The sequence below is a fragment of the Canis lupus genome, chromosome 8, assembly GCF_011100685.1.
Source record: "Canis lupus familiaris isolate Mischka breed German Shepherd chromosome 8, alternate assembly UU_Cfam_GSD_1.0, whole genome shotgun sequence".
Lineage (NCBI taxonomy): Eukaryota > Metazoa > Chordata > Mammalia > Carnivora > Canidae > Canis > Canis lupus.
In genome coordinates this window covers 31,586,452-31,605,660 of record NC_049229.1, presented here as the reverse complement: position 1 = coordinate 31,605,660, position 19,209 = coordinate 31,586,452, and the positions used below count along the sequence as shown (strand labels likewise).

Here is a 19,209-nt window from a genome sequence, read left to right as displayed (position 1 = left end):
GTCATCTTCTTGCCAAAATTACTCCCAGATAAAATTATGACTCATTTAAGATCTTTATTAATTAATTTGATGAAGGAATAGCCAGCTGATGCCATCCATGCAGTACGGTAATGGTGGCTCCTGCTAGAGCCATAAATCAGAAGAGGAATAGAAGCAGGTTTAAAAGTGGCAAAATGCTTTGGATTCTCTCAGTCTTTTGCCAGGGGCTTTGTTTCTGGCCAAAATTGTAATACATTTAACAGTATTTGCATATTCCTCTGAGCAATATGTGTGCGTGTGTATGTGCATACACACAAAGGATTATTTGGAAAATATGACATTTTATAACTGCACTACTAAGTCAAGATTTAGTATCTTATACTTTTCTGCAACTGAGCAGGAGGAAAAAAAGTCTAATGCCTGGCACTAAATTTTGCTTTCCAGTTCCAAATAACAGTTTTAAATCTCAGAGCTTAAACAGCAAGGGATCCAAAAAGAAATTTATATACATAATTAACTACATAACTGATTACACTTGCCTGAATATAGACTTGATTAGTTTAGTGTTTCTTGAGTACAAGTTTCCAAGCAATAGTACATTTGGTGAATTGAAACAGGAATAAATAATGATAAGAAATTTACTGATGGCTAAATAAAAATAAGATTTTGCAAACATCTTCATATAATTCAAAACTATATTCACAGAAGTAATTCTTTTGTGTATTTCATGGAAAATATTCCAAGTAATAATGCTGTCAGAATTATTTTTCATGAACAAATGCTGAAAGTTAGTAGCTCTTCACCAAAACTTGAAGCTGGGGGAAGCCTTGTGCAGGATCTCATCCAGATCATTATCATGTTAAGGATGAAGAAGCTGATACCTAGAGAGGATTATTGATGAGTTCAAGATTAGGTTTTTTTTTTTTTGCCCACTCTTATAATTCATCCCTCAATCCTTCATGCTTTTCTTTAAGTGCTTTTCTAATCAATTACTAGTGTAAAGAAGAGGAGAAATGAACTCTACATACAAAAATAATTTCAGAATCATAAATAAAACTATTTCCTTATATCATTAAAGAGTATTTACTACAACATGCATTCCACATACAAGTTTTTCTCTCTGCCTGGCAGGTAGTAGGGTCTCAATATTATTTGAATGAGCAAATTCTTCCAGGCTAAAGACAAAAGCAAAGAAAACCACCCCTCTTGCCCCCACATGTGGGTTCCTTGTAGAGAACTCTTTCTTTCCACCCTACCTGGCCAGCAGGTCTCACAGGGCTCAATCTGAATGTCACTCCCTGAGAAAGCCTCTGCCTCCTCCAAACGCTAATCACAAAACTGGGGTAATTGTGGTCGTACTTATTTTTCACAGCCTTGATCAGAACTTCATCTTTAATTATGTATGTAAATACGTATTTCACGTGTCTCTTTCCCACAAAATCAGAAGTTTCTTATCAAGGATTGTGTCCATCTTCACCTCTCTGCCACTACTCCTTGGCACTCACATTGCCCCATAATAACGTCCCAATAAACATTTGCCAAATACATGAATAAAAGAATGAATGAATGAACAAATGAACAAGCAAATGACTGTGTGACAAAATCACTTTTGGCTAGACAGACCTACGAAGAATAGATAATTTGTCTTTTTCCTTAAGTTGTTTAAAATGAGATAGGAAAGGAAGAAACCAATCATACAGACATCTGAAACTCAGAGTTCTGCATCAGAAGGGAATACAGACAAAATTGTAGCAAGGAAATAAAATGGTGCCAAAGAAACACATTCAGGAAAAAAAAAATGGCTATGGTATGGGAGACCTGCCACTTCCCACAATAAATGGGAGCAGTTTACCTTCCAAGCAAGTCCCAACAGTGCTGGCGTGGCAACAGCATCTTGCACATGAACACATCTTGCACATTCATTCACTGAATGAATGGAAGTCTTACATGTGCTCTTCTTCATCCTTCTGTGTTGGCAACTGTTATGTAAAGATTGAGGAGAGAGCAAGGACAGTCTTACCACAATCTTAAAATGAGATTCAAGAGTCTTAAGGCCAATTGTTCTTGAAAATCCTCCATAGCTGCTCAGTTGACTCATCACCAACCAACCAACCAAAACATACTCAAGTTCATGGTTATACCTATCATGATAAATGAGGCAAGAAATTAGAACTAACTTTTCAAAATGAAGTCAAAAGCTTCAAAAGTGGGGCACCTGGGTGGCAAGTCAGTTGAGCACCCAGCTCTTGGTTTCAGCTCAGGTCGTGATCTCAAGATTGTGAGATAGGGCCCCAAGTCAGGCTCTACACTCAGCGTGGAGTCTGCTTGGGACTCTCTTTCCCTTTCCCTCTGCTGGCCCCTCACCCCATTCTCTATCCCTCTTTCTCTCTCTCAAATAAATAAGTAAATCTTTTAAAAAATCTTCAAAAGCAAAAAGGAGACCTAAACCAAAAATTAAAGGCTGTGACATTAAACAAAGAAAACAAAAACAAGCTGTACTTTCATAAATTACAAAAATAAACAAAAGGAAACAGCATACAATGGTTTATGTACACTGTTTGACACACATCTTGCAACTGGAAGAATCAAGTTCCAAAGCGGAAACACATACTAAATGACGCTTTTAGCATCAAAGCCCAAAGCAGGTTCATTATATCAAGGTTTCTAGACACGAGGATCAAAGAGAGAATTCCCAAAGAAGGAAGGTTTAGGGAACTCCTTATATACCAAAATGAGTATATCAGAGGAGACATGAAATAACAAAGATGAAGATGGTAGTAATAACCAACTGAGGAATGTGTTATAATGGAGAAAGTTTGGTTGGCAATGCTCAAAGTACTTGGAATGGTGAAATTAAAAGAAGAAAAACGAAACAGCTGGCAAGGAAGCAAAACAAAGCAAAATGTGGATGAGTGGCCACTATAGCTATATTCAGATTTGTATGATACCTCTAAGGCCTCTGGCTTATATTTTATGAAAGCCCCTTGAATAAAGATCTTGATTCAGAAAAATCACATTTCTTTATGGTTGAAAGTTTTTGTGTGTTCTTTCAAATGCTTTGTAAGCCATCATGCATTTACTGACACACTCTGAATAGCCAAAAAGATAATTTTCTGAAAAATTAATTTACCTGGTCTTAAGATTCAAATTTAGAAGTCCCCACTCCTAATACTTTGATTCAGAAAAAGAACAGTATTGCAAGATAACCCAATAGTTTCATTAGGAGAAATTGTTTTACACTTTTAAATGCTAAGACTGGAATAATAGTGGTTAAGACCAATTCTCAAACTATCTGTAATAAAGGTTTTCTAATCTGTTGCAGATTGATACTTTCATAAAATACAAAAAAAACCCTAGAAAAATTAAATTAATAACAGACTAATTATGAGAGAAACATAAGACAAATCTAAATTAAAGGACATTCTATAAATATCTGACCAGTTCTCCTCAAAACTATCATCAAAAGGCCATCAAAAACAAGCAAAGTCTGGGGGTTCCTGGGTGGCTCAGTCGGTTACACATTTGTCTTTGGCTCAGGTCATGATCCCAGGATCCTAGGATAAAGCGCTGTGTCCAGCTCCCTGCTCAATGGGGTATCTGCTTCTCTCTCTCCTTGCCGCTTATGCTTTCTCTTGCTATCTCGGTCTCTCTCTCCATAAGATAAAATAATAAAATAAAATAAAATAAAATAAAATAAAATAAAATCTTAAAAAAACCAAGCAGAGTCTGAAAAACTGTCACAGACAAGAAGAGCCTAAGGAGACATGACAACTAAATGTAATGTGGCATCCTAGATAGGATTCTGGAACAGAAAAAGGACCAATGAAACAGAAAAAAGTAAAACTAAGAAAATCTCAATGAAGTGTGGACTCATTAATAATCATGTATCAATATTGGTTTATGAATTATAACAAATGTACCATACTAATGTCAGATATTAATAATAGGGTATAGGGTATATGTACTACTTCATAATTTTTCTGTAAATCTAAAACTATTAAGTAAAATTTAAAAGATATATTTAAATTAAAAAAAAACAAAGATATGCAAGGTATAAGCCCCCAAAATGTTAAATTATTACTTTGAACCGACAGAAAATTACTCTGTCAAATCTTGAAGTGATATGAAAAATTTCTAAATTCTTACTCTCAATTTCTGTGCTTATCTCATACGCTGGTAATCAACAGTTCATGGACTGTCACTAACCTATTGACCACACTTTGAGTAGCACTGTTGTAGACTAGTGCTTCCCAAATACTATGGTGGAGTTTCCACTGGGTAGACAACTATTAAGAAAAGCTAGGATAGTGAATTAATTTTTCATTAAGCTAATTTGAGGTAGACACCATACCCTGAGATTGTCTCCTTTCCACATATTTAAGGTTATACTGTTTCCACATATTTGTACATGTGTGTGCATGTGCATGAAACAATGGAGAAGGTAGGTGGTAGTTGTTTTTGCTTGGATTTTTTGCCTAGAGATTACTTTTTCCTAGAGATTACTGAAGAGTGGCCTAAACCATAAACATGTTTATAATTTTTCATGAAAAAAGCATGCACTTAAAAGAGTTCCAAGATTGAGAAATCCAGGTGTTGTGATTCCAATACAATTCATTTCATCTTTGAACTGTGCCTTCCTCAGTGTGTTGGCTGTCATTTTTTTTTCTTAAGATTTTATTTATTTATTCATGAAAGACACACACAGAGAGGCAGAGACATAGGCAGAGGGAGAAGCAGGCTCCAGGCAGGGAGCCCGATGTGGGACTTGATCCTGAGATCTCGGGATCACGCCCTGAGCCAGCGGCAGGTGCTCAACTGCTGAGACACCCAGTGACACCCAGTCGCTGGCTGTCACTTTAATCCAGTTTTTCTCATGGTCTCAAGATGGCTGCCATAGTTCCAGCCATCCCATGAAAACAAGTTTTCCAAAAAAATAAAAGGCTGCCAGTGGTGATTTATCATACAACTAAAGAAGCTTAACCCTTAGAACTCTTCACATTCACAGGCTCTTTCCAAGGCCCTAGAAAGTACCCTTGCAATGTGTGTATTCACTTGATCATATACTGTTGTAAACTGTAAAAAAGCAAAACAATTTTATGCCTTTTTTCTTAAAAAGGGCCCCCAAATTGGATAAGCTTCAATCCTCACAACCTGGATCCTACCTTAAACAGCATTTTTTCTTCTTGTATCTTTCTCTTTTTGAGAGTAAAAAAAATCTTTCCCAGAACTTCTGCATTAATATCTCATTGGCTGAAACTAAGCCAAGTCTCACTCCTAGAGAAATCACTGGCAAGGGTTGGAGTTATATAATTGGCTTATGCTAATCAAGATGCACCTCTTGCTGCAGAGGAGGAACCCAATTTAACTTGAAGCCACTGGCTACTAGATACCTGAACAAAATTGGAACACCAAAAACAAGGAGGAGTGTGGGTAACCTTTGTGGTTTCTTCAGAGACCTCCCAATCAGAGATCTTTTATATGCAACTTCTTTCCCTGAGAAACCATATCTTAAATCCTTGCTCCTTTTATAGCCCCTGGAAATATGGGGAATCTCTCCAGAAATCTCTGTAAGGCCCTCACCACCCCTGCAGGATATTTTGTTGGATAGTGTGTGAGATAGGTATCCACACCTTTCTCTCTTTTCACAACAAGGCCTCAGGAACCATGCAGCCAGTCTTGGCCCCACTAAACTTTTATTCACGGCTAGCCAGCCCCACTCTCATCCTTTATTTCTGGAACAGACCCTGTCTTCCTCTGAGTTTAGAGGCATCCACCCACTAGCTCCATTCCTTGGTGGCAGTTGGGGAATGCACATCATAACTCTCTCAGTCTGTCTATACTCTGTGTGGGTGAAGGGTCTGTTCTATACTCCACTTTTTCAATGTAAATTAGTCAAAACGAAATAAAATTTAAAAATCAGTCACATGTATGTCATGTGCTCAGTAGTTACATGTGACTAGTGGCTACCATAATGGAAATCATAGACATAGAACATTTTCATCATTATAGAAGGTTCTATTGGTTCTTGAACATCTACTTTAAAGTTTCTACATGGTGGGATGCCAGGGTGGCTCAGCTGGTTGAGCTCTGACTCTTGATTTCAGCTCAGGTGGTCTGGGGGTTGTGGGATTGAGCACCGTGTTGGGCTCCACACTCAGCATAGAGTCTACTTAGGATTCTCTCACTCCCTCTCCCCCTCCCTCCACTTGAGTGCATGCTCTCTCTCTAAATAAAGGAATAAAAAAGGAGAGAGAGAAGACTCAAATTAATAAAATCATGAATGAGAAAGGAGAGATCACTACCAACACTAAGGAAATACAAAGGATTTTAAAAACATATTATGAACAGCCATACGCCAATAAATTAGGCAATCTAGAAGAAATGGACGCATTCCTGGAAAGCCACAAACTACCAAAACTGGAACAGGAAGAAATAGAAAACCTGAACAGGCCAATAACCAGGGAGGAAATTGAAGCAGTCATCAAAAACCTCCCAAGACACAGAAGTCCAGGGCCAGATGGCTTCCCAGGGGAATTCTATCAAACGTTTAAAGAAGAAACCATACCTATTCTACTAAAGCTGTTTGGAAAGATAGAAAGAGATGGAGTACTTCCAAATTCATTCTATGAGGCCAGCATCACCTTAATTCCAAAACCAGACAAAGACCCCACCAAAAAGGAGAATTACAGATCAATATCCCTGATGAACATGGATGCAAAAATTCTCAACAAGATACTAGCGAATAGGATCCAACAGTACATTAAGAAAATTATTCACCATGACAAAGTAGGATTTATCCCCGGGACACAAGGCTGGTTCAACACTCATAAAACAATCAATGTGATTCATCATATCAGCAAGAGAAAAACCAAGAACCATATGATCCTCTCATTACATGCAGAGAAAGCATTTGACAAAATACAGCATCCATTCCTGATCAAAACTCTTCGGAGTGTAGGGATAGAGGGAACATTCCTCAACAACTTAAAAGCCATCTACGAAAAGCCCACAGCAAATTCTCATTCTCATTCTCATTCTCAATGGGGAAGAACTGGGAGCCTTTCCCCTAAGATCAGGAACAAGACAGGGATGTGCACTCTCACCACTGCTATTCAACGTAGTACTGGAAGTCCTAGCCTCAGCAATCAGACAACAAAAAGACATTAAAGGCATTCAAATTGGCAAAGAAGTCAAACTCTCCCTCTTCACCGATGACATGATATTCTACATAGAAAACCCAAAAGCCTCCACCCCAAGATTGCTAGAACTCATACAGCAATTTGGTAGCATGGCAGGATACAAAATCAATGCCCAAAAATCAGTGGCATTTCTATACACTGAGACTGAAGAAAGAGAAATTAAGGAGTCCATCCCATTTACAATTGCACCCAAAAGCATAAGATACCTAGGAATAAACCTAACCAAAGAGGCACAGGATATATACCCTAAAAACTATAGAACACTTCTGAAAGAAATTGAGGAAGATACAAAGAGATGGAAAAATATTCCATGCTCATGGATTGGCAGAATTAATATTGTGAAAATGTCAATGTTACCCAGGGCAATTTACACGTTTAATGCAATCCCTATCAAAATACCATGGACTTTCTTCAGAGAGTTAGAACAAATTCTTTTAAGATTTGTGTGGAATCAGAAAAGACCCGAATAGCCAGGGGAATTTTAAAAAAGAAAACCATATCTGGGGGCATCACAATGCCAGATTTCAGGTTGTACTACAAAGCTGTGGTCATCAAGCCAGTGTGGTACTGGCACAAAAACAGACACATAGATCATAGATCAGTGGAACAGAATAGAGAACCCAGAAGTGAACCCTGAACTTTATGGTCAACTAACATTCGATAAAGGAGGAAAGACTATCCATTGGAAGAAAGACAGTCTCTTCAATAAATGGTGCTGGGAAAATTGGACATCCACATGCAGAAGAATGAAACTAGACCACTCTCTTTCACCATACACAAAGATAAACTCAAAATGGATGAAAGATCTAAATGTGAGACAAGATTCCATCAAACCTAGAGGAGAACACAGGCCACACCCTTTTTGAACTCAGCCACAGTAACTTCTTGCAAGATACATCCACGAAGGCAAAAGAAACAAAAGCAAAAATGAACTATTGGGACTTCATCAAGATAAGAAGCTTTTGCACAGCAAAGGATACAGTCAACAAAACTAAAAGACAACCTACAGGATGGGAGAAGATATTTGCAAATGACATATCAGATAAAGGGCTAGTTTCCAAGATCTATAAAGAACTTATTAAACTCAACACCAAAGAAACAATCCAATCATGAAATGGGCAAAAGACATGAAGAGAAATCTCACAGAGGAAGACATAGACATGGCCAACAAGCACATGAGAAAATGCTCCGCCTCACTTGCCATCAGGGGAATACAAATCAAAACCACAATGAGATACCACCTCACACCAGTGAGAATGGGGCAAATTAACAAGGCAGGAAACCACAAATGTTGGAGAGGATGCAGAGCAAGGAGAACCCTCTTACACTGTTGGTGGGAATGTGAACTGGTGCAGCCACTCTGGAAAACTGTGTGGGGGTTCCTCAAAGAGTTAAAAATAGACCTGCCCTACGACCCAGCAATTGCACTGTTGGGGATTTACCCCAAAGATACAGATGCAGTGAAACGCCGGGACACCTGCACCCCGAGTGAAAGGGAATATAAGGGAAGGGAGAAGAAATGTGTGGGAAATATCAGAAAGGGAGACAGAACATAGAGACTCCTAACTCTGGGAAACGAACTAGGGGTGGTGGAAGGGGAGGAGGGCAAGGGGTGGGGGTGAATGGGTGACGGGCACTGAGGGGGGCACTTGACGGGATGAGCACTGGGTGTTATTCTGTATGTTGATAAATTGAACACCAATAAAAAATAAATGTATGAAAAAAAAATAAATAAAGGAATAAATAAAATCTTAAGAAAAAATAAAATTATTAAGTTCTACATGGTAGTCTCAGAACTTTTGGTATCTGAAACTTATCATACCTTAAGGACTCAGGCAAACCTAATAAACTGTTGCACATACACTTAAAATGTGAGATGTATTAATTAATTAAATATAATTTTCCCCATGAATCTCATTTCATTCGTAATAATCATTATGTTCTTAAAGTTGTAAATACGTTACAAGGACTACTTTGATCAGTTTGTTTCAGAAATCACATACATGCACACAGACCCTATTTTTCCCTTTCTCTGAAGAACCCTGACTAATACAAGCTCCTCTGGGGACTTCTGGGAAGGTAGGTCCCTTGTCCTGTGGTACAGTATTTGTTCAGGTCTAGAAGTGACAGGAGGAACCAGAATTCCGGGGAACAAGGGTGGTTGGCTTGGATGCAGGATAGCAGCAAGGGGAGTGACCCAACTTTCAGTGAGAGGCTAGTCAGACCCAAGAAGCAGAATCAAGTAGGCCACAGTAAAGTTTGGTGGCTTTGGTTATGGCTGAGGTAAAATAAGTAACTAAGGGTTTGGATGTGTCATTCAAGGAAATATCAGGAGCAAAATATATGTCTGAAATTGACTTGAACTAACTTTAGGCATTAAGTCAATTACCCAAATTTTAAAAAAAAATCATTACTGTAGATGTATTACGTTTGACTTTAGTTTGAAATTATGTGAATTAATATTTTGATTTCTAGGGGCACAGTGGTTGAGCATATGCCTTCAGCTCAGGTTGTGATCCCAGGGTCCTGGGATCAAGTCCCACATCAGGCTCCTGGCAGGGAGCTTGCTTCTCCCTCTGCCTATGTCTCTGTCTCTCTCTGTGTGTCTCTCATGAATAAATAAAATCTTAAAAAATTTTTGATTTCTATAAATCTTAACACTAACCCATGTAGGTTTAAAAATACTGCATGCTACTGCATGCTACTTGGATAAAACTAATCTTTCTTTCTTTCTTTCTTTCTTTTTTCTCTTTCTTTCTTTTAAATTTAAGTTCAATTAATTAATATATAATATATTATTAGTTTCAGAGATAGAGTGTGATCCATCAGTTGTGTACAACACCCAGCACTCATTACATCAAGTGCCCTCATAATGCTCATCACCCAGTAACTCCATCCTCCCACTCACCTTGACTCCAGCAACCCTCAGTTTATTTCCTATAGTTAAGAGTCTCTTAAGGTTTGTCTCCCTCTCTGATTTCATCTTGTTTTACTTTTCCCTTCCTTCCCCTATGATCCTCTGTTTTGTTTCTTAAATACCACGTATGAGTGAAATCATAATTGTCTTTCCTGATTAACTTATTTTGCTTAGCATTATACCCTCTAGTTCCATCCACATCGTTGCAAATGGTAAGATTTCATTTTCTCTGATAACTGAGTAATATTCCATTGTATATATACACCACATCTTCTTTATCCATTCATCTGTTGATGGACATCTGGGCTCTTTCCATAGTTTGGCTATTGCAGACACTGCTGCTATAAACAATAGGGTGCAGGTGCCCCTTCAGATCACTATATTTGCATCCTTTGGGTAAATATCTGGTAGTGCAATTGCTGGGTCATAGGGTAGCTTTATTTTTATCTTTTTGAGGAACCTCCATACTGTTTTTAAGAGTAGCTGTGCCAGCTTCCATTCCCATGGGCAGTGTAAGAATTATCCAGATTCTTAATGTTGAGAATAAAATATCAACATTTTTAGAGGACTGAATTATGTACAATTGGCTCAATTTCTGAAACCTTAGGTTTTCACTAACTCTTGAAATAAACTTTTATTGACAATTTTTCACACACTCTGGAAATCAATCAATGATGTATTATTTGGAATATTTTAACTTATATTTAAAAGCTGCAGCAGTGAATCAATCACTTTCAAATTGTATTGTGACCAAAGAATGAATGAGGAATCCATTTACCCTCTCTTCTAATCCAGTGCATTCAAACTTCATTTTTTCATTTTTTGAATGTGAAATGCTGCAGTGTTAGCATCTGATGGAGTCCTAAAAATAGTGTTCTAGGGATGCTTGGGTGGCTTAGTGGTTGAACATCTGCCTTTGGTTCAGAGTGTGATCCTGGGGTCCTGAGATGGAGTCCTATATCAGACTCCCTGCAGGGAGGCTGCTTCTCTCTCTGCCTGTGTCTCTGCCTCTCTCTGTGTGTCTCTCATGAATAAATAAATAAAATATTTTAAAATAAAAAAAAAGGAATGGAAAGCCCTAAAATTTTTTTGAAAATAGTTTTCTATTTCTGCAGAGCAGACCATCCCAAAAACTAGTGCCTTGAAACAATAATAATCAGCTGGGGCTGGCCCCAGGACACCTTGGTTCTCCTCCACATGGCCAGCTTAAACGTTCTCAGCATGATGGCTGGGTTCTAAGAAGGAGCACTTCAAAGGGCACAAGTGGAAGCTGCAAGCCTTTGTGAGGCCGAGGACCGCATTCCTCCGTACAAAGCAAGTCCTAGGCCACCCCAGATTTAGTGTGTAGACAGAATTCCCAAGATGCTTCCCATGATCTCTGCCCCCTGGGATTGTTCCCATGGTGATGTTACTTGGAAAAGGGATTAGTTACATGGCAAAGGGATTTGCAGATATAATTAAGATTACTAATCAATTGACTTGAAGATAGAGCTATTATCTAGGTGGGCCTGACCTAATTATATAAACCTTTTCAAAGCAGGAATTTTTCTCTTGCTGGCAGCAGAAGGGCAAATTAGAGAGATCAGAAGTGGAAGAGTAATTCAATTAAGGGGAGGTTCCCCATTGCTGAGATGGTGGAGATGCATGGCCGAGATCTGAGGGTGCCGTCTAGGAGCTAAGAGTGGTCCCTGGACAGTAAGTTGGTAAGACAGGTGGATGTCAGTCCCACAACCAGAAGGAAATAAATTCTGCCAATAACTTAATGGGATCTTAGAAATGAATCTTTCCCTGTCAAACCTCTACATGAGGATACAGTTGGCCAGTGCCTTGATTTCAGCCGTGCTAGACTCAGAGCAGAGGCCCCAGCTAAAATACACTGAACTATTAACACAAAGGAAACTGTGAGATAATAAACGTGTGTTGCTTTAAGCTGTGGTGTGTGGTAATTTGTTACACAGCAAGAGAAAACTAAGACATAGGGGACAGAGGCTAGAATAGACTTCGCCTCCTGATGAGAGCAGTAGCAAAGGTTACTGCAAATGGCTGTGGAATGGGGATGTTGGTGTTTGAAAATATGGGGTCCACGTCAATCCAAATAATAGCTAGAATTATCTGAAATAAAACCCAACACCTACTGCTATTCTTAGTCACCTATAGTTGTGAGTTTGGGTCTTCTAATTGTGTAGATATAAGTAGTAAGAAAAGAAACCGATGTGACCGACAGCTCAAGTTATTCATTATCATACTGGCTTGACAAAAAAAAAATTGTGTATAACATGATCCCTCTTACAAACTTAAATGATCACCATAAATTTCGAATATTATTTTTTATTAGTGAGCAATGCTTAAAAATTTTTCACTTGAGAGTTTTAGTCCACAGCATGCCAAGTGTTGATACGGGGTTCAAAGAGGCCTAAAATATAAGAAAGACTGCCTTGAACATGTCTGTAAAATAATCACAGAGGAAAGGTCTCATGTGGCATTATGAATAATAAGATTTAAATATCAACTCACTGCTGAGGGTCCTTAAAGTCAGATGCTTTTCCATACTAGTAGCTAAGATATCTCACAAGGGCTTGATATTCATTCACAGAGAGGTTACGGATACATTAAAGGCAATTAGAGACATAAATCTCAACATTATGTTTCTTCTCTCAGAGATCTCAAAGGGTATTCATGTTTCAAAATCTAAAAATATACCCTGCCACCAAATGCACAAGGTCAATAGGCAATTCATAGAAATTGCAATAAAAAATTGAAAGATCTATTTATCCCTATAATATACGGACCGTGGCCTTGGGGATGGGGATTATGATAAGAATAATGATTGGCGTGCATTGAGTGTTTATGGAGTTCTAAGCACCGTGGTAAGCACTTAATGTCATTCCAACCTTATTACAGGTGTACTTTATTTTATTATGCTGTGCTTTTTCACACTTCACAGATACTGCATTCTGTAAGGTTTCTGGCAACCCCGCATCGAGCAAGTTACCAGAATCATTTTTCCAACTACATTTACTCACTTTGCGTCTCTGTGTCACACTTTGTAACTCTCATAATGTTTCAACCTTTTTCATTATTATATTTGTTACGGTGATCTGTGATCAGTGATTACGACTCACTGAAAGCTCAGATAATGGTTAGTGGCTGTTAGCAACAAAATATCTTTAAATTAAGGTATGTACATTGTCTTTCTTGACATACTATTGCACACTTAATAGACTAAAGTATAATGTAAACATAATTTTTACATGCTCTGGGAAATCAAAGCATTTATTTGAGTCTCTTTATTGCAGCATTTACTTTATTGTGGTGGTCTGGAACAGAACCTACAATATTTCCAAGGGATGCTTGTACTACTGTCTTCGTTTTAATCCATTCTGGTTGTTTTAACAGAGATACCATAGATTGGGCATCTTATAAACAACAGCAATTTCATTCTTCCAATTGTGGAGACTAGAAGTCTGAGGTGGGGGTGTCAGCATGGTCAGGTTCTGCTGACAGCTCCTTTGTGGATTACAGACTGCTAACTTCTAGTTGTAGCCTCGCGTGGTAGAGAGCAGAGAGAGAAAGCAAAGCTCTCCCATGACCCTTACAAGGGCACTAATCCCATTGATCAGGGCTCTACCCTCATGACCCTATCTACTCCTAACAAGCTCCTAAAGGCTTCACTTCCTAATACCATCACATTACGGGGTATGGTTTCAACATAAGAATTTGGTGGAGTTACACACTTTCAGTTCACAACAACTACCCTGAATGATAGGAATCATTGTTCCCAGTTAACTGGTGAGAAATGAGAGCAAAAAACATTGAGTAAATTGCCCTGTGCCCAGGATAGTTCTGTAGGTCCTAATTGAGTCTGTGCAGGAAAGATTCTGTGGTCTGTTGAAAACAGAAGAGGCTGGAAGTGATGCCTCCATTGAAAGTAAAAAGATACTTAGAGAAGGGAGAAAATAGACAAATCAACAAAAACTCCACAATTGTGATTCATAAACATCTGGGGCAGAGATCATTTACCTGATTGTGAAAGAAAAGGACAGCCCCTGGGATGCCAACAAGAGCATCAGAGGTCACAGTGAGATTAGTGAAATGATTTTTCAGGTATCATAAACTAATGGGGAGATTTTTATGTCTAAACTTTAACGGCATGCAGAACAGAGAGAGAAATGAAGGTCTGAATTTACATTTTATGTCAATTAAATATATTGGTCTTAAACTCTGGCATAAAGATTGCATTCCAGATTCCAGTTCTCTTTTGAATTCAGAGAGAGGGGGGATTATAACTCAGTCATATCATTGAAGATTATTTAAAGGAAAAACTGAGGCAAATGTGTACTGATATGGGCAAATACAAGAAGTCTCTCCCACCTGTGATTCTGTAGAGCTTATGGATGCTGCTGACACCAAACTCTACTACGCCTGCGGCAACAACCTAACTCTTACAAGATTACTGGAAAGTTCAAAATGTAACAAGAAGGATGATCACTTTAATAACAAAGATGAATAAGAGAATTTGAAGCGGAGTTCTATTGGACTTTTATCATCTGAGGCAAGTTCAATTACTTCGGCTGAACCAGATAGAATTCACAATAAGCCCAACAGTTACCTTAAATTGGTTAAATTTATTTATACATATATTTAACAGAAGAGGTCACAAAATGTTTGGCTGGTATGTTCTGTTAGTTACTACCAGCTTCTGAAATTAATCATTTAATAAATCATTTAATATATAAATGCTCTTGTTCATTCTCTTCTCTAGAAGAGTTTTCACTGAAAGTTTGTTACAACTTGTCATCAAAATTATCTGGACCCGTTGTTTTCTTTCTAAGAACCCCATTTAAAATAAAAAATTCCATATGTCTAAGGGACTTCTCAGGATTTGTTTTGTTGTTTTAGTTTATTCTGGCAAATTAATTTTTTGTAGGCATTTGTTTTCATTTGTTTTAAAAATTATTGTCATGAAGTTTTTTCCTTAATTTCCTTTTAATCTCTACTGTTCCTTGGGTTGTATACCAGTTATTATTACCAACATAGTGTTTTTGTACCTTCTCTTGTTGTTGATATGTTAATAGATATGTTAATTCTATTAGTAACTTGGAAATTTTGTGCTTTTTTTTTATCCTTTTCTACTTTGTTTTCTATTTCATTTATTTCCACTGTATTCTAGATTATTTCTATACTTCTACTACTACTAGGTTTATTCTATCGTTGCTTTTATAGTTTTTCAAATAGTTACTTAGCTTATTAGCTTTTGGTCTTTTGACTTTTCTAAATTATCAATTTAAAACTACACATTTCCCTCTCTTCATTGCTGTAGCTGATTCTCCAAAATTGTTATACGTAGTGTTTGTTTTTATTTTTCAGGTCTAGATATTTTAAATTTCCCATTATGATTTCTTTTTTGGCCTGTGAATTATTTAGAAGTACATTTTACAATTTGCTAGCGTATAGGATTTTCATGGTCATCTCTTTACAAATTGATCTGAATTTTAATTGCATTGTGGTCAGAAATTGTGGTTCCAATTCAAGATTATTGATACTTGAACCGTGGATTATTAAGTAATCACATTTCATAAGGTTCTGAGTGGTGTGAAAAGAATGTGCATTCTCCAACTGTTTTATGAGGTCCTGTATATGTGCCCATTAGACTGAGTTTGTTAATTGTCTTATTCAAAACTTAGGTTTACTGATATTTTCATCTATGGGACCTATTTGTTACTGGGTAAGTGAGCTAAGAATCTTCACTATGGGGCAGCCCCGGTGGCGCAGCGGTTTGGCACTACCTGCAGCCTGGGGTGTGATCCTGGGGACCCGGGATCGAGTCCCACATCGGGCTCCCTGCATGGAGCCTGCTTCTCCCTCTACCTGTGTCTCTGCCTCTTTCTCTCTGTGTCTATGAATCAATAAATAAAGTATTTTAAAAAAAGAATCTTCACTATAATAGATTTATCTATTTCTTTTTGTAGTTCTATCAATTTTTGACTCACATATTGCAAAGCTATATTATTAAGGGCATTCAAATTTACAGTTGCTATAAACATCCTTCTAGTTAATTTGTGCATGTGTGTAATATACATTATATACATATATACATACATGCACATGCATATACTTAGCCACACACTTACATATACTCATGGTAGCCAGCCTCCAAGATCATTCTTATGATCCTTACCTTCTGGTATTCAGACCCTGTGGAGTTCCTTCCCATTCTCTACCACAGTTAATCTACATGACCAATAACATATAGGAGAAATGATAGTATGTTCTTCTTAAAATGTAAAAGAATGTGATTTCATTTTGGATGCTCTCTTGTTCTCTCTCTCTCATCACATTTTTGGGGGTGAGCATGCTGCTGTGTGTTAGCAGCCCTCAGGAGAGGCCCATGTGGTAGGGAACTGAAGTCTCCAGTGAATAGTCAGCAAGGAACTGAGACCATCCAGCAATCATGACAGTGAGCGCGGGAAAGGATACCCTAGCCCTACTCAAGCCTTGAGATGACTGCAACCTCATCAGAGACCCTGATCCAGAACCTCCTAGATAAGCCATTCCTGGATTCTTAACCTCATCTTTAAACAGAAATACTACAATTCCAAACAACCACCATGAAGAATACTTGCCAACCACTTTCAAATTTAAACAGAAATGATGGTGAACACTGACAGCCTTGATCTCAGGCAAAATATAGGTATTTCTGAGAATAAATGAGAGTTTCAAAAAGTCTTTGATTAGAGCACCAAGATGGAGGGACATGGGGAGTCCATGGGAGAAGCATTCGGTGCCCCTAGGGAGACACTAATTCTACACTATAAAGTGACAGGAGAGGGATAGCTGAAAAAGAGACCCTGATGGCAATAATTTTTATTATCTGTAACCTGGCCTGGTAGCTGAGAGAAAATTTAGTAGATTTTTCAGAGGTAGTTAAAGGATTTACTATACACCATACCAACCTCTTAACTGCCACATATGAAGTATATGGTCCCTTAGGAAAGAGGAGTAGTAGTTATAGGAAGTTGAAGAGTGCCCAACTTCACTGTTTACCACCTCCCTCGACTAGGTTCCCCCTGTTGACATGACAAAGAGAACACCTAGGGCCACCTCAGTGGTTAAGCATCTGCCTTCAACTCAGGTCATAATTCCAGGGTCCTGGGATGGAGCCCCACTTTGGGAGAGCCTGCTTCTCCCTCTGCTCCTCCCCTACTTGTGCTCTCTGTCTCGAATAAATAAATAAGATCTTTAAAAAAATAAAATAAATTTAAAAAGAAATAAACCATCTAGGCTCTATACATATATACTGCAGGAAGAAAGTAAAAAAGTATAAAAGAATGTAATCGAGCTACAGATAAAGAATGTATATATAAGAGGAATTATCCAAGGAAACAGAGGAACAGCTCAAAAAAACTTTAAAAAAGGTAAAAGGCAAGCCACCCAGCAGAGCTCAGGGGAAAAGGCATTGGAATAGAAATTAAAAACCATGACCAAAAAACACTACATGACAAATGAAAGTGGAAATAACACAATCAAAAACATAGTAAAGGACATAACTGACAGGTTTTTTTGAAGTCCCAGAAAGAGACAAGAAAGGAAAATAATATAAAAAATATTAGAGATGATAGACACAGGAGTCAAAGTAGATCTACCAGACCCATAAATGATATTTCTGAAGAATAGAACCAAATGAGTTTTAAATTTTTTCCCCAAAAATGAGAGGAGAAAATTATTCCAAAATAAAAGTTTGAATTTTCAGATGAAAAAAACAACATGACCCGGGAAAAACTGAGATAGAATGCCCAAAGTCAAAGTATGCCTAATCAAGGAAAAAGGATCAATATAGAGAAAAGCAAAATGAAAGAAAAAGGACCAATATACATACGAAAAGCAAAAAAGAAAAAGTTCCACACAAGAGAGAAAAATATGGTGGCCCTGAGACTTCGCCACAAAAATCATCTATTCCAGAAGACAGAAGGACAATGCCTACAGAGTTCTACAGCAACGTGTGACCTAGGAATTTATATTCAGCAAGTTTGCTCCTGGTATAAAGGCAAAATATAGAGTTTCTCCAGCATGAGAGAACCCAAACAAAACAACACCTATGAGCAATTGTTGAAAAAGAAACAAAACTTTGACAAAATCCAGTCATCTAAAGAAGTGACAGAATCAATACAATTCAGAAATGAAGGGACCCTGGTAAAATGACCGGTAATGAGTAGAGACTCTGGGCTTAAATCATGTCTCTGTGTGACCTGGGACAAGTTACATAAGCTCTCTGTACCTAAGTCTCCTCATTGTTAAATGAGAACAATAGTCCAACTTAAGTCCTAAGATTTTTCTAAGACTTCATTTGGCTCATGTATGTAATACACTTAGAACAGTGCCTTGTAGAGAAAAAGAGCCATGAGCTATATATGTGTAAGCTAGTATTTCATCTTAGAAATAAGGCTATACAACCATAAGTCCTGTTGCTACAAATCAGAATGTTGGGTACCTCACAGAATTTCTGGGAAAGCTGCGTAGACCACGTTAATGTCTTTATAGCCAAAAACATCCAAAATAATACAAGCCTGTCCTGGTGAGGACAGGTCCATTGTGGCTGCCATGAAGCCCAGAAGCTATAGCTTATGACCCCACCACCCCTGGCACTAGGCAGTGAAGGCCACCACTAGCACTGCTACCCATGGGGCTCTTTTTCTTTTTCTTTTTTTTTTTTAATTAATGTTATTTACTTATCCGTGAGAGACACGGAGATATATATAGAGAGACACATAGAGAGTCAGAGATATAGGCAAAGGGAGAAGCAGGTTCCCTGCGGGAAGCCTGATGCGGGACTCGATCCCAGGATCCTGGGATCATGACCTGAGCCAAAGGCAGACGCTCAACCCCTGAGCCCCCCAGGTGCCCCACCCCTGGTGCTCTTGAAACTTGATCTTGCTGTAATAGCCACCAGAAGGTGCATCTGACTAGTAAACCTTATGAAAATTAATAAAAGGAAACCCTGGGTAGGAGGGATTTGAGAGGCCAGCAGGGGGAGCTCTCATATTCACCACTGTTCAATCCAAATCCAGCAGCCAGAGGTGCAATTTGCGTGGGGATGCTGCTTTACTATCCCAGCAG

The 19,209-nt window shown here is 38.2% G+C and overlaps 1 long non-coding RNA gene across 1 annotated transcript; it reads right to left on the bottom strand.

Annotated features, from left to right (window-relative positions):
• Positions 1-88: 88 nt before the first annotated feature.
• On the bottom strand, positions 89-19,209 carry LOC111097042. The gene is made up of 3 exons (XR_005362873.1): positions 19,140-19,209; positions 1,832-2,120; positions 89-860 (listed from the first exon to the last, which is right to left on the bottom strand). It is a non-coding gene; the product is annotated as an uncharacterized LOC111097042 (long non-coding RNA).